The 27,033-nt window shown below is 45.9% G+C and overlaps 7 non-coding genes across 7 annotated transcripts; 6 read left to right on the top strand and 1 right to left on the bottom strand.

Moving 5' to 3' along the window:
* Window positions 1-2,749: 2,749 nt before the first annotated feature.
* Window positions 2,750-2,823, top strand: trnat-agu (transfer RNA threonine (anticodon AGU)). Its single transcript has one exon. It is a non-coding gene; the product is annotated as a tRNA-Thr (tRNA).
* Window positions 2,824-4,634: 1,811 nt separating this feature from the next.
* Window positions 4,635-4,708, top strand: trnat-agu (transfer RNA threonine (anticodon AGU)). Its single transcript has one exon. It is a non-coding gene; the product is annotated as a tRNA-Thr (tRNA).
* A 1,807-nt stretch (window positions 4,709-6,515) lies between these two features.
* trnat-agu (transfer RNA threonine (anticodon AGU)) lies at window positions 6,516-6,589 on the top strand. Its single transcript has one exon. It is a non-coding gene; the product is annotated as a tRNA-Thr (tRNA).
* A 5,428-nt stretch (window positions 6,590-12,017) lies between these two features.
* On the top strand, window positions 12,018-12,091 carry trnat-agu (transfer RNA threonine (anticodon AGU)). Its single transcript has one exon. It is a non-coding gene; the product is annotated as a tRNA-Thr (tRNA).
* Window positions 12,092-12,757: 666 nt separating this feature from the next.
* Window positions 12,758-12,831, bottom strand: trnan-guu (transfer RNA asparagine (anticodon GUU)). The gene has a single exon. It is a non-coding gene; the product is annotated as a tRNA-Asn (tRNA).
* Window positions 12,832-17,224: 4,393 nt separating this feature from the next.
* trnat-agu (transfer RNA threonine (anticodon AGU)) lies at window positions 17,225-17,298 on the top strand. The gene has a single exon. It is a non-coding gene; the product is annotated as a tRNA-Thr (tRNA).
* A 1,997-nt stretch (window positions 17,299-19,295) lies between these two features.
* Window positions 19,296-19,369, top strand: trnat-agu (transfer RNA threonine (anticodon AGU)). The gene has a single exon. It is a non-coding gene; the product is annotated as a tRNA-Thr (tRNA).
* Window positions 19,370-27,033: the final 7,664 nt, after the last annotated feature.

Raw genomic sequence — 27,033 nt, 5'->3', positions numbered from 1 at the left:
CTATGCTACTGGCTTTGGGGGAGTGATAGCAAGCAAGAGAGTTACATATCGAGAGTCATAGATAGATAGATAGATAGATGGATGGATGGACGGCAAGGCAAGCATCTGATTGACAGTGGTCCGTGATCTGCTGTTATGCTACGATGCTACTGACCATTGGGCGAGAGATAGCAAGCAAGAGAGTTAGATATCAAGAGTCATAGATAGATAGATAGATAGATGGATGGATGGACGGCAAGGCAAGCATCTGATTGACAGTGGTCCGTGATCTGCTGTTATGCTACTATGCTACTGACCATTGGGGGAGCGATAGCATGCAAGAGAGTTAGACATCAAGAGTCATAGATAGATAGATAGATAGATGGATGGATGGACGGCAAGGCAAGCATCTGATTGACAGTGGTCCGTGATCTGCTGTTATGCTACTATGCTACAGACCATTGGGGGAGCGATAGCAAGGAAGAGAGTTAGATATCAAGAGTCATCGATAGATAGATAGATAGATGGATGGATGGACGGCAAGGCAAGCATCTGATTGACAGTGGTCCGTGATCTGCTGTTATGCTACTATGCTACTGACCATTGGGGGAGCGATAGCAAGCAAGAGAGTTAGATATCGAGAGTCATTGATAGATAGATAGATAGATGGATGGATGGATGGACGGCAAGGCAAGCATCTGATTGACAGTGATCCGTGATCTGCTGTTATGCTACTATGCTACTGGCATTGGGGGAGTGATAGCAAGCAAGAGAGTTAGTTATCGAGAGTCATAGATAGATAGATAGAAAGATGGATGGATGGACGGCAAGGCAAGCATCTGATTGACGGTGGTCCGTGATCTGCTGTTATGCTACAATGCTACTGACCATTGGGGGAGCGATAGCAAGCAAGAGAGTTAGATATCGAGAGTCATAGATAGATAGATAGATAGATGGATGGATGGACGGAAAGGCAAGCATCTGATTGACAGTGGTCCGTGATCTGCTGTTATGCTACTATGCTACTGACCATTGGGGGAGCGATAGCAAGCAAGAGAGTTAGATATCGAGAGTCATAGATAGATAGATAGATAGATGGAGGGATGGACGGCAAGGCAAGCATCTGATTGACAGTGGTCCGTGATCTGCTGTTATGCTACAATGCTACTGATTTTTGGGGGAGCGATAGCAAGCAAGAGAGTTAGATATCGAGAGTCATAGATAGATAGATAGGTAGATGGATGGATGGACGGCAAGGCAAGCATCTCATTGACAGTGGTCCGTGATCTGCTGTTATGCTACTATGCTACTGACCATTGGGGGAGCGATAGCAAGCAAGAGAGTTAGATATCAAGAGTCATAGATAGATAGATAGATAGATGGATGGATGGACGGCAAGGCAAGCATCTGATTGACAGTGGTCCGTGATCTGCTGTTATGCTACTATGCTACTGACCATTGGGGGAGCGATAGCAAGCAAGAGAGTTAGATATCGAGAGTCATTGATAGATAGATAGATAGATGGATGGATGGATGGACGGCAAGGCAAGCATCTGATTTACAGTGGTCCGTGATCTGCTGTCATGCTACTATGCTACTGACCATTGGGGGAGCGATAGCAAGCAAGAGAGTTAGATATCGAGAGTCATTGATAGATAGATAGATAGATAGATGGATGGATGGATGGACGGCAAGGCAAACATCTGATTGACAGTGGTCCATGATCTGCTGTTATGCTACTATGCTACTGGCATTGGGGGAGTGATAGCAAGCAAGAGAGTTAGATATCGAGAGTCATAGATAGATAGATAGATAGATGGATGGATGGACGGCAAGGCAAGCATCTGATTGACAGTGGTCCGTGATCTGCTGTTATGCTACTATGCTACTGACCATTGGGGGAGCGATAGCAAGCAAGAGAGTTAGATATCGAGAGTCATAGATAGATAGATAGATAGATGGATGGATGGACGGCAAGGCAAGCATCTGATTGACAGTGGTCCGTGATCTGCTGTTATGCTACTATGCTACTGACCATTGGGGGAGCGATAGCAAGCAAGAGAGTTAGATATCATGAGTCATAGATAGGTAGATAGATAGATGGATGGATGGACGGCAAGGCAAGCATCTGATTGACAGTGGTCCGTGATCTGCTGTTATGCTACTATGCTACTGACCATTGGGGGAGCGATAGCAAGCAAGAGAGTTCGATATCGAGAGTCATTGATAGATAGATAGATAGATGGATGGATGGATGGACGGCAAGGCAAGCATCTGATTGACAGTGGTCCGTGATCTGCTGTTATGCTACTATGCTACTGACCATTGGAGGAGCGATAGCAAGCAAGAGAGTTAGATATCGAGAGTCATTGATAGATAGATAGATAGATAGATGGATGGATGGATGGACGGCAAGGCAAGCATCTGATTGACAGTGGTCCGTGATCTGCTGTTATGCTACTATGCTACTGACCATTGGGGGAGCGATAGCAAGCAAGAGAGTTAGATATCAAGAGACATAGATACATAGATAGATAGATGGATGGATGGATGGACGGCAAGGCAAGCATCTGATTGACAGTGGTCCGTGATCTGCTGTTATGCTACTATGCTACTGACCATTGGGGGAGCGATAGCAAGCAAGAGAGTTAGATATTGAGAGTCATAGATAGATAGATAGATTGATGGATGGACGGCAAGGCAAGCACCTGATTGACAGTGGTCCGTGATCTGCTATTATGCTACTATCAGCAGCAACAGTGGCAGGTTTGGCGCCGTGGCTTAGTTGGTTAAAGCGCCTGTCTAGTAAACAGGAGGTCCTGGGTTCAAATCCCAGCGGTGCCTTAGGCAGGCTTTGTGTGCTCCTTGTGAAGCTTGTGCTTCCGCTTTGTCGACCATCAGTTTTAGCAAGATAGGCTTATCGTAAAGCCATCAGAGGACGTAATGAACCGGAAAGCCAACTGGACAGACGCCGGTTTGTAAAGAAGAACCAGAACCCAAAGGACACGCGCTACGCGCACCTAACGGCCAACATCCAATTCCCATTGCCGCCCCTGGACAGTCGCAACAGGGAGCTTGTTACTCCCGTCAACCTTACGTTTTCACCTCTGTGTGCTTCCTTTGTTGCAGCCTGCATCCAGATTTTGTTTTGTTTTGTTTTGTTTTGTTTTGTTTTGTTTTGTGCCTTACGCCTGAGTATAGGCACTGGGGAACGGGAGAGTCCTGGCACCGTGTCTTAGTTGGTCAAAGCGCCTGTCTTGTAAACAGGAAACCATGGGCTTTACTCCCAGCATTGCTTTGGTTTACGTTGGCATAGGCAATGGAAAGGAAGTTTCTAAACGCTCAATACATTTTTGCAAGATGGCCGTCCGCAGCAAGCAGTTTAAGGTTACTGTAGCCGCAATCTGGCAAGCTGACCGCCAGAAGTAGAAACAATAACAAGGGGCGGGGGGAAAAGTGGGCCGTCCCTGGGTTGATTCGAACCACGATCCTTTTGGTTAATAGCCAAACACACTGACCGATTGCACCACAAAGACAGACTGAGGTGTTGTGGTTGCTGCAGTCGTGCAGTTCCTTCACAGTTGCCAGAAATCATTTCCAGCACACGATTTTCTTTGTCGTTGAATGCAACATACGTGACCATTGGGGGAGCGATAGCAAGCAAGAGAGTTAGATATCAAGAGACTTAGATACATAGATTGATAGATGGATGGATGGATGGACGGCAAGGCAAGCACCTGATTGACAGTGGTCCGTGATCTGCTGTTATGCTACAATGCTACTGACCATTGGGGGAGCGATAGCAAGCAAGAGAGTTAGATATCAAGAGTCATAGATAGATAGATAGATGGATGGATGGACGGCAAGGCAAGCACCTGATTGACAGTGGTCCGTGATCTGCTGTTATGCTACAATGCTACTGACCATTGGGGGAGCGATAGCAAGCAAGAGAGTTAGATATCAAGAGTCATAGATAGATAGATAGATGGATGGATGGACGGCAAGGCAAGCACCTGATTGACAGTGGTCCGTGATCTGCTGTTATGCTACTATGCTACTGACCATTGGGGGAGCGATAGCAAGCAAGAGAGTTCGATATCGAGAGTCATTGATAGATAGATAGATAGATGGATGGATGGATGGACGGCAAGGCAAGCATCTGATTGACAGTGGTCCGTGATCTGCTGTTATGCTACTATGCTACTGACCATTGGAGGAGCGATAGCAAGCAAGAGAGTTAGATATCGAGAGTCATTGATAGATAGATAGATAGATAGATGGATGGATGGATGGACGGCAAGGCAAGCATCTGATTGACAGTGGTCCGTGATCTGCTGTTATGCTACTATGCTACTGACCATTGGGGGAGCGATAGCAAGCAAGAGAGTTAGATATCAAGAGACATAGATACATAGATAGATAGATGGATGGATGGATGGACGGCAAGGCAAGCATCTGATTGACAGTGGTCCGTGATCTGCTGTTATGCTACTATGCTACTGACCATTGGGGGAGCGATAGCAAGCAAGAGAGTTAGATATTGAGAGTCATAGATAGATAGATAGATTGATGGATGGACGGCAAGGCAAGCACCTGATTGACAGTGGTCCGTGATCTGCTATTATGCTACTATCAGCAGCAACAGTGGCAGGTTTGGCGCCGTGGCTTAGTTGGTTAAAGCGCCTGTCTAGTAAACAGGAGGTCCTGGGTTCAAATCCCAGCGGTGCCTTAGGCAGGCTTTGTGTGCTCCTTGTGAAGCTTGTGCTTCCGCTTTGTCGACCATCAGTTTTAGCAAGATAGGCTTATTGTAAAGCCATCAGAGGACGTAATGAACCGGAAAGCCAACTGGACAGACGCCGGTTTGTAAAGAAGAACCAGAACCCAAAGGACACGCGCTACGCGCACCTAACGGCCAACGTCCAATTCCCATTGCCGCCCCTGGACAGTCGCAACAGGGAGCTTGTTACTCCCGTCAACCTTACGTTTTCACCTCTGTGTGCTTCCTTTGTTGCAGCCTGCATCCAGATTTTGTTTTGTTTTGTTTTGTTTTGTTTTGTTTTGTTTTGTGCCTTACGCCTGAGTATAGGCACTGGGGAACGGGAGAGTCCTGGCACCGTGTCTTAGTTGGTCAAAGCGCCTGTCTTGTAAACAGGAAACCATGGGCTTTACTCCCAGCATTGCTTTGGTTTACGTTGGCATAGGCAATGGAAAGGAAGTTTCTAAACGCTCAATACATTTTTGCAAGATGGCCGTCCGCAGCAAGCAGTTTAAGGTTACTGTAGCCGCAATCTGGCAAGCTGACCGCCAGAAGTAGAAACAATAACAAGGGGCGGGGGGAAAAGTGGGCCGTCCCTGGGTTGATTCGAACCACGATCCTTTTGGTTAATAGCCAAACACACTGACCGATTGCACCACAAAGACAGACTGAGGTGTTGTGGTTGCTGCAGTCGTGCAGTTCCTTCACAGTTGCCAGAAATCATTTCCAGCACACGATTTTCTTTGTCGTTGAATGCAACATACGTGACCATTGGGGGAGCGATAGCAAGCAAGAGAGTTAGATATCAAGAGACTTAGATACATAGATTGATAGATGGATGGATGGATGGACGGCAAGGCAAGCACCTGATTGACAGTGGTCCGTGATCTGCTGTTATGCTACAATGCTACTGACCATTGGGGGAGCGATAGCAAGCAAGAGAGTTAGATATCAAGAGTCATAGATAGATAGATAGATGGATGGATGGACGGCAAGGCAAGCACCTGATTGACAGTGGTCCGTGATCTGCTGTTATGCTACAATGCTACTGACCATTGGGGGAGCGATAGCAAGCAAGAGAGTTAGATATCAAGAGTCATAGATAGATAGATAGATAGATGGATGGATGGATGGACGGCAAGGCAAGCATCTGATTGACAGTGGTCCGTGATCTGCTGTTATGCTACTATGCTACTGACCATTGGGGGAGCGATAGCAAGCAAGAGAGTTAGATATCAAGAGTCATAGATAGATAGATAGATAGATAGATGGACGGCAAGGCAAGCATCTGATTGACAGTGGTCCGTGATCTGCTGTTATGCTACTATGCTACTGACCATTGGGGGAGCAATAGCAAGCAAGAGAGTTAGATATCGAGAGTCATTGATAGATAGATAGATAGATGGATGGATGGATGGACGGCAAGGCATGCATCTGATTGACAGTGGTCCGTGATCTGCTGTTATGCTACTATGCTACTGACCATTGGGGGAGCGATAGCAAGCAAGAGAGTTAGATATCAAGAGACATAGATACATAGATAGATAGATGGATGGATGGATGGACGGCAAGGCAAGCATCTGATTGACAGTGGTCCGTGATCTGCTGTTATGCTACTATGCTACTGACCATTGGGGGAGCGATAGCAAGCAAGAGAGTTAGATATTGAGAGTCATAGATAGATAGATAGATTGATGGATGGACGGCAAGGCAAGCACCTGATTGACAGTGGTCCGTGATCTGCTATTATGCTACTATCAGCAGCAACAGTGGCAGGTTTGGCGCCGTGGCTTAGTTGGTTAAAGCGCCTGTCTAGTAAACAGGAGGTCCTGGGTTCAAATCCCAGCGGTGCCTTAGGCAGGCTTTGTGTGCTCCTTGTGAAGCTTGTGCTTCCGCTTTGTCGACCATCAGTTTTAGCAAGATAGGCTTATTGTAAAGCCATCAGAGGACGTAATGAACCGGAAAGCCAACTGGACAGACGCCGGTTTGTAAAGAAGAACCAGAACCCAAAGGACACGCGCTACGCGCACCTAACGGCCAACGTCCAATTCCCATTGCCGCCCCTGGACAGTCGCAACAGGGAGCTTGTTACTCCCGTCAACCTTACGTTTTCACCTCTGTGTGCTTCCTTTGTTGCAGCCTGCATCCAGATTTTGTTTTGTTTTTTTTTGTTTTGTTTTGTTTTGTTTTGTTATGTTTTGTTTTGTTTTGTGCCTTACGCCTGAGTATAGGCACTGGGGAACGGGAGAGTCCTGGCACCGTGTCTTAGTTGGTCAAAGCGCCTGTCTTGTAAACAGGAAACCATGGGTTTTACTCCCAGCAGTGCTTTGGTTTACGTTGGCATAGGCAATGGAAAGGAAGTTTCTAAACGCTCAATACATTTTTGCAAGATGGCCGTCCGCAGCAAGCAGTTTAAGGTTACTGTAGCCGCAATCTGGCAAGCTGACCGCCAGAAGTAGAAACAATAACAAGGGGCGGGGGGAAAAGTGGGCCTTCCCTGGGTTGATTCGAACCACCATCCTTTTGGTTAATAGCCAAACACACTGACCGATTGCACCACAAAGACAGACTGAGGTGTTGTGGTTGCTGCAGTCGTGCAGTTCCTTCACAGTTGCCAGAAATCATTTCCAGCACACGATTTTCTTTGTCGTTGAATGCCACATACGTGACCATTGGGGGAGCGATAGCAAGCAAGAGAGTTAGATATCGAGAGTCATAGATAGATAGCTAGCTAGATAGATAGATAGATGGATGGATGGACGGCAAGGCAAGCACCTGATTGACAGTGGTCCGTGATCTGCTGTTATGCTACAATGCTACTGACCATTGGGGGAGCGATAGCAAGCAAGAGAGTTAGATATCGAGAGTCATAGATAGATAGCTAGCTAGATAGATAGATAGATGGATGGATGGACGGCAAGGCAAGCACCTGATTGACAGTGGTCCGTGATCTGCTGTTATGCTACTATGCTACTGACCATTGAGGGAGCGATAGCAAGCAAGAGAGTTAGATATCAAGAGTCATAGATAGATAGATAGATAGATGGATGGATGGACGGCAAGGCAAGCATCTGATTGACAGTGGTCCGTGATCTGCTGTTATGCTACTATGCTACTGACCATTGGGGGAGCGATAGCAAGCAAGAGAGTTAGATATCAAGAGACATAGATACATAGATTGATAGATGGATGGATGGATGGACGGCAAGGCAAGCATCTGATTGACAGTGGTCCGTGATCTGCTGTTATGCTACTATGCTACTGACCATTGGGGGAGCGATAGCAAGCAAGAGAGTTAGATATCAGGAGTCATAGATAGATAGATAGATAGATGGATGGACGGCATGGCAAGCATCTGATTGACAGTGGTCCGTGATCTGCTGTTATGCTACTATGCTACTGACCATTGGGGGAGCAATAGCAAGCAAGAGAGTTAGATATCGAGAGTCATTGATAGATAGATAGATAGATAGATGGATGGATGGATGGACGGCAAGGCAAGCATCTGATTGACAGTGGTCCGTGATCTGCTGTTATGCTACAATGCTACTGACCATTGGGGGAGCGATAGCAAGCAAGAGAGTTAGACATCAAGAGTCATAGATAGATAGATAGATAGATGGATGGATGGACGGCAAGGCAAGCATCTGATTGACAGTGGTCCGTGATCTGCTGTTATGCTACTATGCTACTGACCATTGGGGGAGCGATAGCAAGCAAGAGAGTTAGATATCAAGAGACATAGATACATAGATAGATAGATGGATGGATGGATGGACGGCAAGGCAAGCATCTGATTGACAGTGGTCCGTGATCTGCTGTTATGCTACTATGCTACTGACCATTGGGGGAGCGATAGCAAGCATGAGAGTTAGATATCAAGAGACATAGACACATAGATAGATAGATGGATGGATGGATGGACGGCAAGGCAAGCATCTGATTGACAGTGGTCCGTGATCTGCTGTTATGCTACTATGCTACTGACCATTGGGGGAGCGATAGCAAGCAAGAGAGTTAGATATCAAGAGTCATAGATAGATAGATAGATAGATAGATGGATGGATGGATGGACGGCAAGGCAAGCACCTGATTGACAGTGGTCCGTGATCTGCTGTTATGCTACAATGCTACTGACCATTGGGGGAGCGATAGCAAGCAAGAGAGTTAGATATCGAGAGTCATAGATAGATAGCTAGCTAGATAGATAGATAGATGGATGGATGGACGGCAAGGCAAGCACCTGATTGACAGTGGTCCGTGATCTGCTGTTATGCTACTATGCTACTGACCATTGGGGGAGCGATAGCAAGCAAGACAGTTAGATATCAAGAGACATAGATACATGGATGGATGGATGGACGGCAAGGCAAGCATCTGATTGACAGTGGTCCGTGAACTGCTGTTATGCTACTATGCTACTGACCATTGGGGGAGCGATAGCAAGCAAGAGAGTTAGATATCAAGAGTCATAGATAAATAGATAGATAGATGGATGGACGGCAAGGCAAGCATCTGATTGACAGTGGTCCGTGATCTGCTGTTATGCTACTATGCTACTGACCATTGGGGGAGCGATAGCAAGCAAGAGAGTTAGATATCGAGAGTCATTGATAGATAGATAGATAGATGGATGGATGGATGGACGGCAAGGCAAGCATCTGATTGACAGTGGTCCATGATCTGCTGTTATGCTACAATGCTACAGACCATTGGGGGAGCGATAGCAAGCAAGAGAGTTAGATATCAAGAGTCATATATAGATAGATAGATAGATGGATGGATGGACGGCAAGGCAAGCATCTGATTGACAGTGGTCCGTGATCTGCTGTTATGCTACTATGCTACTGACCATTGGGGGAGCGATAGCAAGCAAGAGAGTTAGATATCAAGAGACATAGACACATGGATGGATGGATGGACGGCAAGGAAGCATCTGATTGACAGTGGTCCGTGATCTGCTGTTATGCTACTATGCTACTGACCATTGGGGGAGCGATAGCAAGCAAGAGAGTTAGATATCAAGAGTCATAGATAGATAGATAGATAGATGGATGGACGGCAAGGCAAGCATCTGATTGACAGTGGTCCGTGATCTGCTGTTATGCTACTATGCTACTGACCATTGGGGGAGCGATAGCAAGCAAGAGAGTTAGATATCGAGAGTCATTGATAGATAGATAGATAGATGGATGGATGGATGGACGGCAAGGCAAGCATCTGATTGACAGTGGTCCGTGATCTGCTGTTATGCTACAATGCTACTGACCATTGGGGGAGCGATAGCAAGCAAGAGAGTTAGATATCAAGAGTCATAGATAGATAGATAGATAGATGGATGGATGGACGGCAAGGCAAGCATCTGATTGACAGTGGTCCGTGATCTGCTGTTATGCTACTATGCTACTGACCATTGGGGGAGCGATAGCAAGCAAGAGAGTTAGATATCAAGAGACATAGATACATAGATATATAGATGGATGGATGGATGGACGGCAAGGCAAGCATCTGATTGACAGTGGTCCGTGATCTGCTGTTATGCTACTATGCTACTGACCATTGGGGGAGCGATAGCAAGCAAGAGAGTTAGATATCAAGAGTCATAGATAGATAGATAGATAGATGGATGGACGGCAAGGCAAGCATCTGATTGACAGTGGTCCGTGATCTGCTGTTATGCTACTATGCTACTGACCATTGGGGGAGCAATAGCAAGCAAGAGAGTTAGATATCGAGAGTCATTGATAGATAGATAGATAGATGGATGGATGGATGGACGGCAAGGCAAGCATCTGATTGACAGTGGTCCGTGATCTGCTGTTATGCTACTATGCTACTGACCATTGGGGGAGCGATAGCAAGCAAGAGAGTTAGATATCAAGAGTCATAGATAGATAGATAGATAGATGGATGGACGGCAAGGCAAGCATCTGATTGACAGTGGTCCGTGATCTGCTGTTATGCTACTATGCTACTGACCATTGGGGGAGCGATAGCAAGCAAGAGAGTTAGATATCGAGAGTCATTGATAGATAGATAGATAGATGGATGGATGGATGGACGGCAAGGCAAGAATCTGACTGACAGTGGTCCGTGATCTGCTGTTATGCTACTATGCTACTGACCATTGGGGGAGCGATAGCAAGCAAGAGAGTTAGATATCAAGAGTCATAGATAAATAGATAGATAGATGGATGGACGGCAAGGTAAGCATCTGATTGACAGTGGTCCGTGATCTGCTGTTATGCTACTATGCTACTGACCATTGGGGGAGCGATAGCAAGCAAGAGAGTTAGATATCGAGAGTCATTGATAGATAGATAGATAGATGGATGGATGGATGGACGGCAAGGCAAGCATCTGATTGACAGTGGTCCGTGATCTGCTGTTATGCTAGAATGCTACAGACCATTGGGGGAGCGATAGCAAGCAAGAGAGTTAGATATCAAGAGTCATAGATAGATAGATAGATAGATGGATGGATGGACGGCAAGGCAAGCATCTGATTGACAGTGGTCCGTGATCTGCTGTTATGCTACTATGCTACTGACCATTGGGGGAGCGATAGCAAGCAAGAGAGTTAGATATCAAGAGACATAGATAGATGGATGGATGGATGGACGGCAAGGCAAGCATCTGATTGACAGTGGTCCGTGATCTGCTGTTATGCTACTATGCTACTGACCATTGGGGGAGCGATAGCAAGCAAGAGAGTTAGATATCAAGAGTCATAGATAGATAGATAGATAGATGGATGGATGGATGGACGGCAAGGCAAGCATCTGATTGACAGTGGTCCGTGATCTGCTGTTATGCTACTATGCTACTGACCATTGAGGGAGCGATAGCAAGCAAGAGAGTTAGATATCGAGAGTCATAGATAGATAGATAGATAGATAGATGGATGGATGGATGGACGGCAAGGCAAGCACCTGATTGACAGTGGTCCGTGATCTGCTGTTATGCTACTATGCTACTGACCATTGGGGGAGCGATAGCAAGCAAGAGAGTTAGATATCGAGAGTCATAGATAGATAGCTAGCTAGATAGATAGATAGATGGATGGATGGACGGCAAGGCAAGCACCTGATTGACAGTGGTCCGTGATCTGCTGTTATGCTACTATGCTACTGACCATTGGGGGAGCGATAGCAAGCAAGAGAGTTAGATATTGAGAGTCATAAATAGATAGATGGATGGATGGACGGCAAGGTAAGCACCTGATTGACAGTGGTCCGTGATCTGCTGTTATGCTACTATCAGCAGCAACAGTGGCAGGTTTGGCGCCGTGGCTTAGTTGGTTAAAGCGCCTGTCTAGTAAACAGGAGTTCCTGGGTTCAAATCCCAGCGGTGCCTTAGGCGGGCTTTGTGTGCTCCTTGCGAAGCTTGTGGTTTCGCTTTGTCGACCATCAGTTTTAGCAAGATAGGCTTATCGTAAAGCCATCAGAGGACGTAATGAACCGGAAAGCCAACTGGACAGACGCCGGTCTGTAAAGAAGAACCAGAACCCAAAGGACACGCGCTACGCGCACCTAACGTCCACTTCCCATTGCCGCCCCTGGACAGTCGCAACAGGGAGCTTGTTGTTCCCGTCAACCTTACGTTTTCACCTCTGTGTGCTTCCTTTGTTGCAGCCTGCATCCAGATTTTGTTTTGTTTTGTTTTGTTTTGTTTTGTTTTGTTTTGTTTTGTTTTGTTTTGTTTTGTTTTGTTTTGTTTTGTTTTGTTTTGTTTTGTTTTGTTCCTTACGCCTGAGTGTAGGCACTGGGGAATCAGAGAGTCCTGGCACCGAGGCTTAGTTGGTCAAAGCACCTGTCTTGTAAACAGGAAACCCTGGGTTTGACTCCCAGCAGTGCCTTGGTTTATGTTGGCCTAGGCAATGGAAAGGAAGTTTCTAAACGCTCAATACATTTTTGCAAGACGGCCGTCCGCAGCAAGCAGCTTAAGGTTACTGTAGCCGCAGTCTGGCAATCTGACCGCCAGAAGTAGAAACAATAACAAGGGGCGGGGGGAAAAGCGGGCCGCCCCTGGGTGGATTTGAACCACCATCCTTTCGGTTAACAGCCAAACACGCTGACCGATTGCGCCACAGAGACAGACAGAGGTTTTGTGGTTGCTGCAGTCGTGCTGTTCCTTCACAGTTGCCAGAAATCATTTCCAGCACACGATTTTCTTTTTCGTTGAATGCAACATACGTGACCATTGGGGGAGCGATAGCAAGCAAGAGAGTTAGATATCGAGAGTCATAGATAGATAGCTAGCTAGATAGATAGATAGATAGATGGATGGATGGACGGCAAGGCAAGCACCTGATTGACAGTGGTCCATGATCTGCTGTTATGCTACTATGCTACTGACCATTGGGGGAGCAATAAAAGCAAGAGAGTTAGATAGCGAGAGTCATTGATAGATAGATAGATAGATGGATGGATGGATGGACGGCAAGGCAAGCATCTGATTGACAGTGGTCCGTGATCTGCTGTCATGCTACAATGCTACTGACCATTGGGGGAGCGATAGCAAGCAAAAAAGTTAGATATTGAGAGTCATAGATAGATAGATAGATAGATGGATGGATGGATGGACGGCAAGGCAAGCACCTGATTGACAGTGGTCCGTGATTTGCTACTATGCTACTGACCATTGGGGGAGCGATAGCAAGCAAGAGAGTTAGATATCAAGAGTCATAGATAGATAGATAGATAGATGGATGGATGGACGGCAAGGCAAGCATCTGATTGACAGTGGTCCGTGATCTGCTGTTATGCTACTATGCTACTGACCATTGGGGGAGCGATAGCAAGCAAGAGAGTTAGATATCGAGAGTGATAGATAGATCGATAGATAGATGGATGGATGGACGGCAAGGCAAGCATCTGATTGACAGTGGTCCGTGATCTGCTGTTATGCTACTATGCTACTGACCATTGGGGGAGCGATAGCAAGCAAGAGAGTTAGATATCGAGAGTCATAGATAGATAGATAGATAGATGGATGGATGGATGGACGGCAAGGCAAGCACCTGATTGACAGTGGTCCGTGATCTGCTGTTATGCTACTATGCTACTGACCATTGGGGGAGCGATAGCAAGCAAGAGAGTTAGATATCGAGAGTCATAGATAGATAGATAGATAGATGGATGGATGGATGGAGGGCAAGGCAAGCATGTGATTGACAGTGGTCCGTGATCTGCTGTTATGCTACTATGTACTGACCATTGGGGGAGCGATAGCAAGCAAGAGAGTTAGATATCAAGAGACATAGATACATAGATAGATAGATGGATGGATGGATGGACGGCAAGGCAAGCACCTGATTGACAGTGGTCCGTGATCTGCTCTTATGCTACAATGCTACTGACCATTGGCGGAGCGATAGCAAGCAAGAGAGTTAGATATCGAGAGTCATAGATAGATAGATAGATAGATAGATAGATAGATAGATAGATAGATAGATAGATAGATGGATGGACGGCAAGGCAAGCACCTGATTGACAGTGGTCCGTGATCTGCTGTTATGCTACTATGCTACTGACCATTGGGGGAGCGATACCAAGCAAGAGAGTTAGATATCAAGAGTCATAGATAGATAGATAGATAGATAGATAGATGGATGGATGGACGGCAAGGCAAGCATCTGATTGACAGTGGTCTGTGATCTGCTGTTATGCTACTATGCTACTGACCATTGGGGGAGCGATAGCAAGCAAGAGAGTTAGTTATCAAGAGTCATAGATAGATAGATAGATGGATGGATGGACGGCAAGGCAAGTATCTGATTGACAGTGGTCCGTGATCTGCTGTTATGCTACTATGCTACTGACCATTGGGGGAGCGATAGCAAGCAAGAGAGTTAGATATCGAGAGTCATAGATAGATAGATAGATAGATGGATGGATGGATGGACGGCAAGGCAAGCACCTGATTGACAGTGGTCCGTGATCTGCTGTTATGCTACAATGCTACAGACCATTGGCGGAGCGAAAGCAAGCAAGAGAGTTAGATATCGAGAGTCATAGATAGATAGATAGATAGATAGATAGATAGATAGATAGATAGATAGATAGATGGATGGACGGCAAGGCAAGCACCTGATTGACAGTGGTCCGTGATCTGCTGTTATGCTACTATGCTACTGACCATTGGGGGAGCGATACCAAGCAAGAGAGTTAGATATCAAGAGTCATAGATAGATAGATAGATAGATGGATGGATGGACGGCAAGGCAAGCACCTGATTGACAGTGGTCCGTGATCTGCTGTTATGCTACTATGCTACTGACCATTGGGGGAGCGATACCAAGCAAGAGAGTTAGATATCAAGAGTCATAGATAGATAGATAGATAGATAGATAGATGGATGGATGGACGGCAAGGCAAGCATCTGATTGACAGTGGTCTGTGATCTGCTGTTATGCTACTATGCTACTGACCATTGGGGGAGCGATAGCAAGCAAGAGAGTTAGTTATCAAGAGTCATAGATAGATAGATAGATGGATGGATGGACGGCAAGGCAAGTATCTGATTGACAGTGGTCCGTGATCTGCTGTTATGCTACTATGCTACTGACCATTGGGGGAGCGATAGCAAGCAAGAGAGTTAGATATCGAGAGTCATAGATAGATAGATAGATAGATGGATGGATGGATGGACGGCAAGGCAAGCACCTGATTGACAGTGGTCCGTGATCTGCTGTTATGCTACAATGCTACAGACCATTGGCGGAGCGAAAGCAAGCAAGAGAGTTAGATATCGAGAGTCATAGATAGATAGATAGATAGATAGATAGATAGATAGATAGATAGATAGATAGATAGATAGATAGATAGATGGATGGACGGCAAGGCAAGCACCTGATTGACAGTGGTCCGTGATCTGCTGTTATGCTACTATGCTACTGACCATTGGGGGAGCGATACCAAGCAAGAGAGTTAGATATCAAGAGTCATAGATAGATAGATAGATAGATGGATGGATGGACGGCAAGGCAAGCATCTGATTGACAGTGGTCCGTGATCTGCTGTTATGCTACTATGCTACTGACCATTGGGGGAGCGATAGCAAGCAAGAGAGTTAGATATCAAGAGTCATAGATAGATAGATAGATAGATAGATGGATGGATGGACGGCAAGGCAAGCATCTGATTGACAGTGGTCCGTGATCTGCTGTTATGCTACTATGCTACTGACCATTGGGGGAGCGATAGCAAGCAAGAGAGTTAGATATCGAGAGTCATTGATAAATAGATAGATAGATGGATGGATGGATGGACGGCAAGGCAAGCATCTGATTGACAGTGGTCCGTGATCTGCTGTTATGCTACTATGCTACTGACCATTGGGGGAGCGATAGCAAGCAAGAGAGTTAGATATCAAGAGTCATAGATAGATAGATAGATGGATGGATGGATGGACGGCAAGGCAAGCATCTGATTGACAGTGGTCCGTGATCTGCTCTTATGCTACTATGCTACTGACCATTGGGGGAGCGATAGCAAGCAAGAGAGTTAGATATCAAGAGACATAGATACATAGATAGATAGATGGATGGATGGATGGACGGCAAGGCAAGCATCTGATTGACAGTGGTCCGTGATCTGCTGTTATGCTACTATGCTACTGACCATTGGGGGAGCGATAGCAAGCAAGAGAGTTAGATATCGAGAGTCATAGATAGATAGATAGATAGATGGATGGATGGACGGCAAGGCAAGCATCTGATTGACATTGGTCCGTGATCTGCTGTTATGCTACAATGCTACTGACCATTGGGGGAGCGATAGCAAGCAAGAGAGTTAGATATCGAGAGTCATAGATAGATAGATAGATAGATGGATGGACGGCAAGGCAAGCATCTGGTTGACAGTGGTCCGTGATCTGCTGTTATGCTACAATGCTACTGACCATTGGGGGAGCGATAGCAAGCAAGAGAGTTAGATATCAAGAGACATAGATACATAGATAGATAGATAGATGGATGGATGGACGGCAAGGCAAGCATCTGATTGACAGTGGTCCGTGATCTGCTGTTATGCTACTATGCTACTGACCATTGGGGGAGCGATAGCAAGCAAGAGAGTTAGATATCAAGAGTCATAGATAGATAGATAGATGGATGGATGGATGGACGGCAAGGCAAGCATCTGATTGACAGTGGTCCGTGATCTGCTGTTATGCTACTATGCTACTGATCATTGGGGGAGCGATAGCAAGCAAGAGAGTTAGATATCAAGAGTCATAGATAGATAGATAGATGGATGGATGGATGGACGGCAAGGCAAGCATCTGATTGACAGTGGTCCGTGATCTGCTGTTATGCTACTATGCTACTGACCATTGGGGGAGCGATAGCAAGCAAGAGAGTTAGATATCAAGAGTCATAGATAGATAGATAGATGGATGGATGGATGGACGGCAAGGCAAGCATCTGATTGACAGTGGTCCGTGATCTGCTGTTATGCTACTATCAGCAGCAACAGTGGCAGAGTTGGTGCCGTGGCTTAGTTGGTTAAAGCGCCTGTCTAGTAAACAGGAGGTCCTGGGTTCAAATCCCAGCGGTGCCTTAGGCGGGCTTTGTGTGCTCCTTGCGAAGGTTGTGCTTCCGCTTTGTCAACAATCAGTTTTAGCAAGATAGGCTTATCTTAAAGCCATCAGAGGACGTAATGAACCGGAAAGCCAACTGGACAGACGCCGGTTTGTAAAGAAGAAGCAGAACCCAAAGGACACGCGCTACGCGCACCTAACGGCCGACGTCCAATTCCCATTGCCGCCCCTGGACAGTCGCAACAGGGAGCTTGTTACTCCCGTCAACCTTACGTTTTCACCTCTGTGTGCTTCCTTTGTTGCAGCCTGCATCCAGATTTTGTTTTGTTTTGTTTTGTTTTGTTTTGTTTTGTTTTGTTTTGTTTTGTTTTGTTTTGTTTTGTGCCTTACACCTGAGTGTAGGCACTGGGGAATGGGAGAGTCCTGGCACCGTGGCTTAGTTGGTCAAAGCGCCTGTCTTGTAAACAGGAAACCCTGTTTTCGACTCCCAGCAGTGCTTTGGTTTACGTTGGCCTAGGCAATGGAAAGGAAGTTTCTAAACGCTCAATACATTTTTGCAAGATGGCCGTCCACAGCAAACAGCTTAAGGTTACTGTAGCCGCAGTCTGGCAAGCTGACCGCCAGAAGTAGAAACAATAACAAGGGACGGGGGGAAAAGTGGGCCATCTCTGGGTGGATTTGAACCACCATCCTTTCGGTTAACAGCCAAACACACTGACCGATTGCGCCACAGACACAGACAGAGGTGTAGGGGTTGCTGCAGTCGTGCAGTACCTTCACAGTTGCCAGAAATCATTTCCAGCACACGATTTCTTTTTCGTTGAATGCAACATACGTGACCATTGGGGGAGCGATAGCAAGCAAGAGAGTTAGATATCGAGAGTCATAGATAGATAGCTAGCTAGATAGATAGATAGATGGATGGATGGACGGCAAGGCAAGCATCTGATTGACAGTAGTCCGTGATCTGCTGTTATGCTACTATGCTACTGACCATTGAGGGAGCGATAGCAAGCAAGAGAGTTAGATATTGAGAGTCATTGATAGATATATAGATAGATGGATGGATGGATGGACGGCAAGGCAAGCATCTGATTGACAGTGGTCCGTGATCTGCTGTTATGCTACTATGCTACTGACCATTGGGGGAGCGATAGCAAGCAAGAGAGTTAGATATCGAGAGTCATTGATAGATAGATAGATAGATGGATGGATGGATGGACGGCAAGGCAAGCATCTGATTGACAGTGGTCCGTGATCTGTTGTTATGCTACAATGCTACTGACCATTGGGGGAGCGATAGCAAGCAAGAGAGTTAGATATCAAGAGTCATAGATAGATTGATAGATAGATGGATGGATGGACGGCAAGGCAAGCATCTGATTGACAGTAGTCCATGATCTGCTGTTATGCTACTATGCTACTGACCATTGGGGGAGCGATAGCAAGCAAGAGAGTTAGATATCAAGAGACATAGATACATAGATAGATAGATGGATGGATGGATGGACGGCAAGGCAAGCATCTGATTGACAGTGGTCCGTGATCTGCTGTTATGCTACTATGCTACTGACCATTGGGGGAGCGATAGCAAGCAAGAGAGTTAGATATCAAGAGTCATAGATAGATAGATAGATGGATGGATGGATGGATGGACGGCAAGGCAATCATCTGATTGACAGTGGTCCGTGATCTGCTGTTATGCTACTATGCTACTGACCATTGGGGGAGCGATAGCAAGCAAGAGAGTTAGATATCAAGAGACATAGATACATAGATAGATGGATGGATGGACGGCAAGGCAAGCATCTGATTGACAGTGGTCCGTGATCTGCTGTTATGCTACTATGCTACTGACCATTGGGGGAGCGATAGCAAGCAAGAGAGTTAGATATCAAGAGTCATAGATAGATTGATAGATAGATGGATGGATGGATGGACGGCAAGGCAAGCATCTGATTGACAGTGGTCCGTGATCTGCTGTTATGCTACTATCAGCAGCAACAGTGGCAGATTTGGTGCCGTGGCTTAGTTGGTTGAAGCGCTTGCCTAGTAAACAGGAGGTCCTGGGTTCAAATCCCAGCGGTGCCTTAGGTGGGCTTTGTGTGCTCCTTGCGAAGCTTGTGCTTCCGCTTTGTCGACCATCAGTTTTAGCATGATAGGCTTATCTTAAAGCCATCAGAGGACGTAATGAACCGGAAAGCCAACTGGACAGACGCCGGTTTGTAAAGAAGAAGCAGAACCCAAAGGACATGCGCTACGCGCACCTAACGGCCATCGTCCATTTCCCATTGCCGCCCCTGGACAGTCGCAACAGGGAGCTTGTTACTCCCGTCAACCTTACGTTTTCACCTCTGTGTGCTTCCTTTGTTGCAGCCTGCATCCAGATTTTGTTTTGTTTTGTTTTGTTTTGTTTTGTGCCTTACACCTGAGTGTAGGCACTGGGGAATGGGAGAGTCCTGGCACCGTGGCTTAGTTGGTCAAAGCGCCTGTCTTGTAAACAGGAAACCCTGTTTTCGACTCCTAGCAGTGCTTTGGTTTACGTTGGCCTAGGCAATGGAAAGGAAGTTTCTAAACGCTCAATACATTTTTGCAAGATGGCCGTCCGCAGCAAACAGCTTAAGGTTACTGTAGCCGCAGTCTGGCAAGCTGACCGCCAGAAGTAGAAACAATAACAAGGGACGGGGGGAAAAGTGGGCCATCTCTGGGTGGATTTGAACCACCATCCTTTCGGTTAACAGCCAAACACACTGACCGATTGCGCCACAGACACAGACAGAGGTGTAGGGGTTGCTGCAGTCGTGCAGTACCTTCACAGTTGCCAGAAATCATTTCCAGCACACGATTTCTTTTTCGTTGAATGCAACATACGTGACCATTGGGGGAGCGATAGCAAGCAAGAGAGTTAGATATCGAGAGTCATAGATAGATAGCTAGCTAGATAGATAGATAGATGGATGGATGGACGGCAAGGCAAGCATCTGATTGACAGTAGTCCGTGATCTGCTGTTATGCTACTATGCTACTGACCATTGGGGGAGCGATAGCAAGCAAGAGAGTTAGATATCAAGAGTCATCGATAGATAGATAGAAAGATGGATGGATGGACGGCAAGGCAAGCATCTAATTGAGAGTGGTCCGTGATCTGCTGTTATGCTACTATGCTACTGACCATTGAGGGAGCGATAGCAAGCAAGAGAGTTAGATATCGAGAGTCATTGATAGATAGATAGATAGATGGATGGATGGATGGACGGCAAGGCAAGCATCTGATTGACAGTGGTCCGTGATCTGCTGATATGCTACTATGCTACTGACCATTGGGGGAGCGATAGCAAGCAAGAGAGTTAGATATCGAGAGTCATAGATAGATAGCTAGCTAGATAGATAGATAGATGGATGGATGGACGGCAAGGCAAGCATCTGATTGACAGTGGTCAGTGATCTGCTGTTATGCTACAATGCTACTGACCATTGGGGGAGCGATAGCAAGCAAGAGAGTTAGATATCGAGAGTCATAGATAGATAGATAGATAGATGGATGGATGGACGGCAAGGCAAGCATCTGATTGACAGTGGTCCGTGATCTGCTGTTATGCTACTATGCTACTGACCATTGGGGGAGCGATAGCAAGCAAGAGAGTTAGATATCGAGAGTCATAGATAGATAGATAGATGGATGGATGGATGGACGGCAAGGCAAGCATCTGATTGACAGTGGTCCGTGATCTGCTGTTATGCTACTATGCTACTGACCATTGGGGGAGCGATAGCAAGCAAGAGAGTTAGATATCGAGAGTCATAGATAGATAGATAGATAGATAGATGGATGGACGGCAAGGCAAGCATCTGATTGACAGTGGTCCGTGATCTGCTGTTATGCTACTATGCTACTGACCATTGGGGGAGCGATAGCAAGCAAGAGAGTTAGATATCGAGAGTCATTGATAGATAGATAGATAGATGGATGGATGGATGGACGGCAAGGCAAGCATCTGATTGACAGTGGTCCGTGATCTGTTGTTATGCTACAATGCTACTGACCATTGCGGGAGCGATAGCAAGCAAGAGAGTTAGATATCAAGAGTCATAGATAGATAGATAGATAGATGGATGGATGGACGGCAAGGCAAGCATCTGATTGACATTGGTTCGTGATCTGCTGTTATGCTACAATGCTACTGACCATTGGGGGAGCGATAGCAAGCAAGAGAGTTAGATATCGAGAGTCATAGATAGATAGATAGATAGATGGATGGATGGATGGACGGCAAGGCAAGCATCTGATTGACAGTGGTCCGTGATCTGCTGTTATGCTACTATGCTACTGACCATTGGGGGAGCGATAGCAAGCAAGAGAGTTAGATATCGAGAGTCATTGATAAATAGATAGATAGATGGATGGATGGATGGACGGCAAGGCAAGCATCTGATTGACAGTGGTCCGTGATCTGCTGTTATGCTACTATGCTACTGACCATTGGGGGAGCGATAGCAAGCAAGAGAGTTAGATATCAAGAGTCATAGATAGATAGATAGATGGATGGATGGATGGATGGCAAGGCAAGCATCTGATTGACAGTGGTCCGTGATCTGCTGTTATGCTACTATGCTACTGACCATTGGGGGAGCGATTGCAAGCAAGAGAGTTAGATATCAAGAGTCATCGATAGATAGATAGAAAGATGGATGGATGGACGGCAAGGCAAGCATCTGATTGACAGTGGTCCGTGATCTGCTGTTATGCTACTATGCAACTGACCATTGAGGGAGCGATAGCAAGCAAGAGAGTTAGATATCGAGAGTCATTGATAGATAGATAGATAGATGGATGGATGGATGGACGGCAAGGCAAGCATCTGATTGACTGTGGTCCGTGATCTGCTGTTATGCTACTATGCTACTGACCATTGGGGTAGCGATAGCAAGCAAGAGAGTTAGATATCGAGAGTCATAGATAGATAGCTAGCTAGATAGATAGATAGATGGATGGATGGACGGCAAGGCAAGCATCTGATTGACAGTGGTCCGTGATCTGCTGTTATGCTACTATGCTACTGACCATTGGGGGAGCGATAGCAAGCAAGGGAGTTAGATATCGAGAGTCATAGATAGATAGATAGATAGATAGATAGATAGATGGATGGACGGCAAGGCAAGCACCTGATTGACAGTGGTCCGTGATCTGCTGTTATGCTACTATGCTACTGACCATTGGGGGAGCGATAGCAAGCAAGAGAGTTAGATATCAAGAGTCATAGATAGATAGATAGATAGATGGATGGATGGACGGCAAGGCAAGCATCTGATTGACAGTGGTCCGTGATCTGCTGTTATGCTACTATGCTACTGACCATTGGGGGAGCGATAGCAAGCAAGAGAGTTAGATATCGAGAGTCATCGATAGATAGATAGAAAGATGGATGGATGGACGGCAAGGCAAGCATCTGATTGACAGTGGTCCGTGATCTGCTGTTATGCTACTATGCTACTGACCATTGAGGGAGCGATAGCAAGCAAGAGAGTTAGATATCGAGAGTCATTGATAGATAGATAGATAGATGGATGGATGGATGGACGGCAAGGCAAGCATCTGATTGACAGTGGTCCGTGATCTGCTGTTATGCTACTATGCTACTGACCATTGGGGGAGCGATAGCAAGCAAGAGAGTTAGATATCGAGAGTCATAGATAGATAGATAGATAGATGGATGGATGGACGGCAAGGCAAGCATCTGATTGACAGTGGTCCGTGATCTGCTGTTATGCTACTATGCAACTGACCATTGGGGGAGCGATAGCAAAAAAGAGAGTTAGATATCGAGAGTCATAGATAGATTGATAGATAGATGGATGGATGGACGGCAAGGCAAGCATCTGATTGACAGTGGTCCGTGATCTGCTGTTATGCTACTATGCTACTGACCATTGGGGGAGCGATAGCAAGCAAGAGAGTTAGATATCAAGAGTCATAGATAGATAGATAGATAGATGGATGGATGGACGGCAAGGCAAGCATCTGATTGACAGTGGTCCGTGATCTGCTGTTATGCTACTATGCAACTGACCATTGGGGGAGCGATAGCAAAAAAGAGAGTTAGATATCGAAAGACATAGATAGATTGATAGATAGATGGATGGATGGACGGCAAGGCAAGCATCTGATTGACAGTGGTCTGTGATCTGCTGTTATGCTACTATGCAACTGACCATTGGGGGAGCGATAGCAAGCAAGAGAGTTAGATATCAAGAGTCATAGATAGATAGATAGATAGATGGATGGGCGGCAAGGCAAGCATCTGATTGACAGTGGTCCGTGATCTGCTGTTATGCTACTATGCTACTGACCATTGGGGGAGCGATAGCAAGCAAGAGAGTTAGATATCGAGAGTCATAGATAGAAAGATAGATAGATGGATGGATGGACGGCAAGGCAAGCATCTGATTGACATTGGTCCGTGATCTGCTGTTATGCTACAATGCTACTGACCATTGGGGGAGCGATAGCAAGCAAGAGAGTTAGATATCGAGAGTCATAGATAGATAGATAGATAGATAGATGGATGGATGGACGGCAAGGCAAGCATCTGATTGACAGTGGTCCGTGATCTGCTGTTATGCTACTATGCTACTGACCATTCGGGGAGCGATAGCAAGCAAGAGAGTTAGATATCAAGAGTCATAGATAGATAGATAGATAGATAGATAGATAGATAGATAGATAGATGGATGTATGGACGGCAAGGCAAGCATCTGATTGACAGTGGTCCGTGATCTGCTGTTATGCTACTATGCTACTGACCATTGGGGGAGCGATAGCAAGCAAGAGAGTTAGATATCAAGAGTCATAGATAGATATATAGATAGATGGATGGATGGACGGCAAGGCAAGCATCTGATTGACATTGGTCCGTGATCTGCTGTTATGCTACTATGCTACTGACCATTGGGGGAGCGATAGCAAGCAAGAGAGTTAGATATCGAGAGTCATTGAGAGATAGATAGATAGATGGATGGATGGATGGACGGCAAGGCAAGCATCTGATTGACAGTGGTCCGTGATCTGCTGTTATGCTACTATGCAACTGACCATTGGGGGAGCGATAGCAAAAAAGAGAGTTAGATATCGAAAGACATAGATAGATTGATAGATAGATGGATGGATGGACGGCAAGGCAAGCATCTGATTGACAGTGGTCTGTGATCTGCTGTTATGCTACTATGCAACTGACCATTGGGGGAGCGATAGCAAGCAAGAGAGTTAGATATCAAGAGTCATAGATAGATAGATAGATAGATAGATGGATGGGTGGCAAGGCAAGCATCTGATTGACAGTGGTCCGTGATCTGCTGTTATGCTACTATGCTACTGACCATTGGGGGAGCGATAGCAAGCAAGAGAGTTAGATATCGAGAGTCATAGATAGATAGATAGATAGATGGATGGATGGACGGCAAGGCAAGCATCTGATTGACATTGGTCCGTGATCTGCTGTTATGCTACAATGCTACTGACCATTGGGGGAGCGATAGCAAGCAAGAGAGTTAGATATCGAGAGTCATAGATAGATAGATAGATAGATAGATGGATGGATGGACGGCAAGGCAAGCATCTGATTGACAGTGGTCCGTGATCTGCTGTTATGCTACTATGCTACTGACCATTGGGGGAGCGATAGCAAGCAAGAGAGTTAGATATCGAGAGTCATAGATAGATAGATAGATAGATGGATGGATGGACGGCAAGGCAAGCATCTGATTGACATTGGTCCGTGATCTGCTGTTATGCTACTATGCTACTGACCATTGGGGGAGCGATAGCAAGCAAGAGAGTTAGATATCAAGAGTCATAGATAGATAGATAGATAGATGGATGGATGGACGGCAAGGCAAGCATCTGATTGACATTGGTCCGTGATCTGCTGTTATGCTACTATGCTACTGACCATTGGGGGAGCGATAGCAAGCAAGAGAGTTAGATATCGAGAGTCATTGATAGATAGATAGATAGATGGATGGATGGATGGACGGCAAGGCAAGCATCTGATTGACAGTGGTCCGTGATCTGTTGTTATGCTACAATGCTACTGACCATTGGGGGAGCGATAGCAAGCAAGAGAGTTAGATATCAAGAGTCATAGATAGATAGATAGATAGATGGATGGATGGACTGCAAGGCAAGCATCTGATTGACATTGGTCCGTGATCTGCTGTTATGCTACAATGCTACTGACCATTGGGGGAGCGATAGCAAGCAAGAGAGTTAAATATCGAGAGTCATAGATAGATAGATAGATAGATAGATGGATGGATGGACGGCAAGGCAAGCATCTGATTGACAGTGGTCCGTGATCTGCTGTTATGCTACTATGCTACTGACCATTGGGGGAGCGATAGCAAGCAAGAGAGTTAGATATCAAGAGTCATAGATAGATAGATAGATAGATAGATGGATGGATGGACGGCAAGGCAAGCATCTGATTGACAGTGGTCCGTGATCTGCTGTTATGCTACTATGCTACTGACCATTGGGGGAGCGATAGCAAGCAAGAGAGTTAGATATCGAGAGTCATTGATAAATAGATAGATAGATGGATGGATGGATGGACGGCAAGACATGCATCTGATTGACAGTGGTCCGTGATCTGCTGTTATGCTACTATGCTACTGACCATTGGGGGAGCGATAGCAAGCAAGAGAGTTAGATATCAAGAGTCATAGATAGATAGATAGATGGATGGATGGATGGACGGCAAGGCAAGCATCTGATTGACAGTGGTCCGTGATCTGCTGTTATGCTACTATGCTACTGACCATTGGGGGAGCGATTGCAAGCAAGAGAGTTAGATATCAAGAGTCATCGATAGATAGATAGAAAGATGGATGGATGGACGGCAAGGCAAGCATCTGATTGACAGTGGTCCGTGATCTGCTGTTATGCTACTATGCTACTGACCATTGAGGGAGCGATAGCAAGCAAGAGAGTTAGATATCGAGAGTCATCGATAGATAGATAGATAGATGGATAGAAAGATGGATGGATGGACGGCAAGGCAAGCATCTGATTGACAGTGGTCCGTGATCTGCTGTTATGCTACAATGCTACTGACCATTGAGGGAGCGATAGCAAGCAAGAGAGTTAGATATCGAGAGTCATTGATAGATAGATAGATAGATGGATGGATGGATGGACGGCAAGGCAAGCATCTGATTGACAGTGGTCCGTGATCTGCTGTTATGCTACTATGCTACTGACCATTGGGGGAGCGATAGCAAGCAAGAGAGTTAGATATCGAGAGTCATAGATAGATAGATAGATAGATGGATGGATGGACGGCAAGGCAAGCATCTGATTGACAGTGGTCCGTGATCTGCTGTTATGCTACTATGCTACTGACCATTGGGGGAGCGATAGCAAGCAAGAGAGTTAGATATCGAGAGTCATAGATAGATTGATAGATAGATGGATGGATGGACGGCAAGGCAAGCATCTGATTGACAGTGGTCCGTGATCTGCTGTTATGCTACTATGCTCCTGACCATTAGGGGAGCGATAGCAAGCAAGTGAGTTAGATATCGAGAGTCATAGATAGATAGATAGATAGATGGATGGATGGACGGCAAGGCAAGCATCTGATTGACAGTGGTCCGTGATCTGCTGTTATGCTACTATGCAACTGACCATTGGGGGAGCGATAGCAAAAAAGAGAGTTAGATATCGAGAGACATAGATAGATTGATAGATAGATGGATTG

Source organism: Amia ocellicauda, chromosome 2, assembly GCF_036373705.1.
Source record: "Amia ocellicauda isolate fAmiCal2 chromosome 2, fAmiCal2.hap1, whole genome shotgun sequence".
Lineage (NCBI taxonomy): Eukaryota > Metazoa > Chordata > Actinopteri > Amiiformes > Amiidae > Amia > Amia ocellicauda.
The sequence above is the reverse complement of the archived record's forward strand: the minus strand, read 5'-3'. Positions and strand labels throughout refer to the sequence as shown.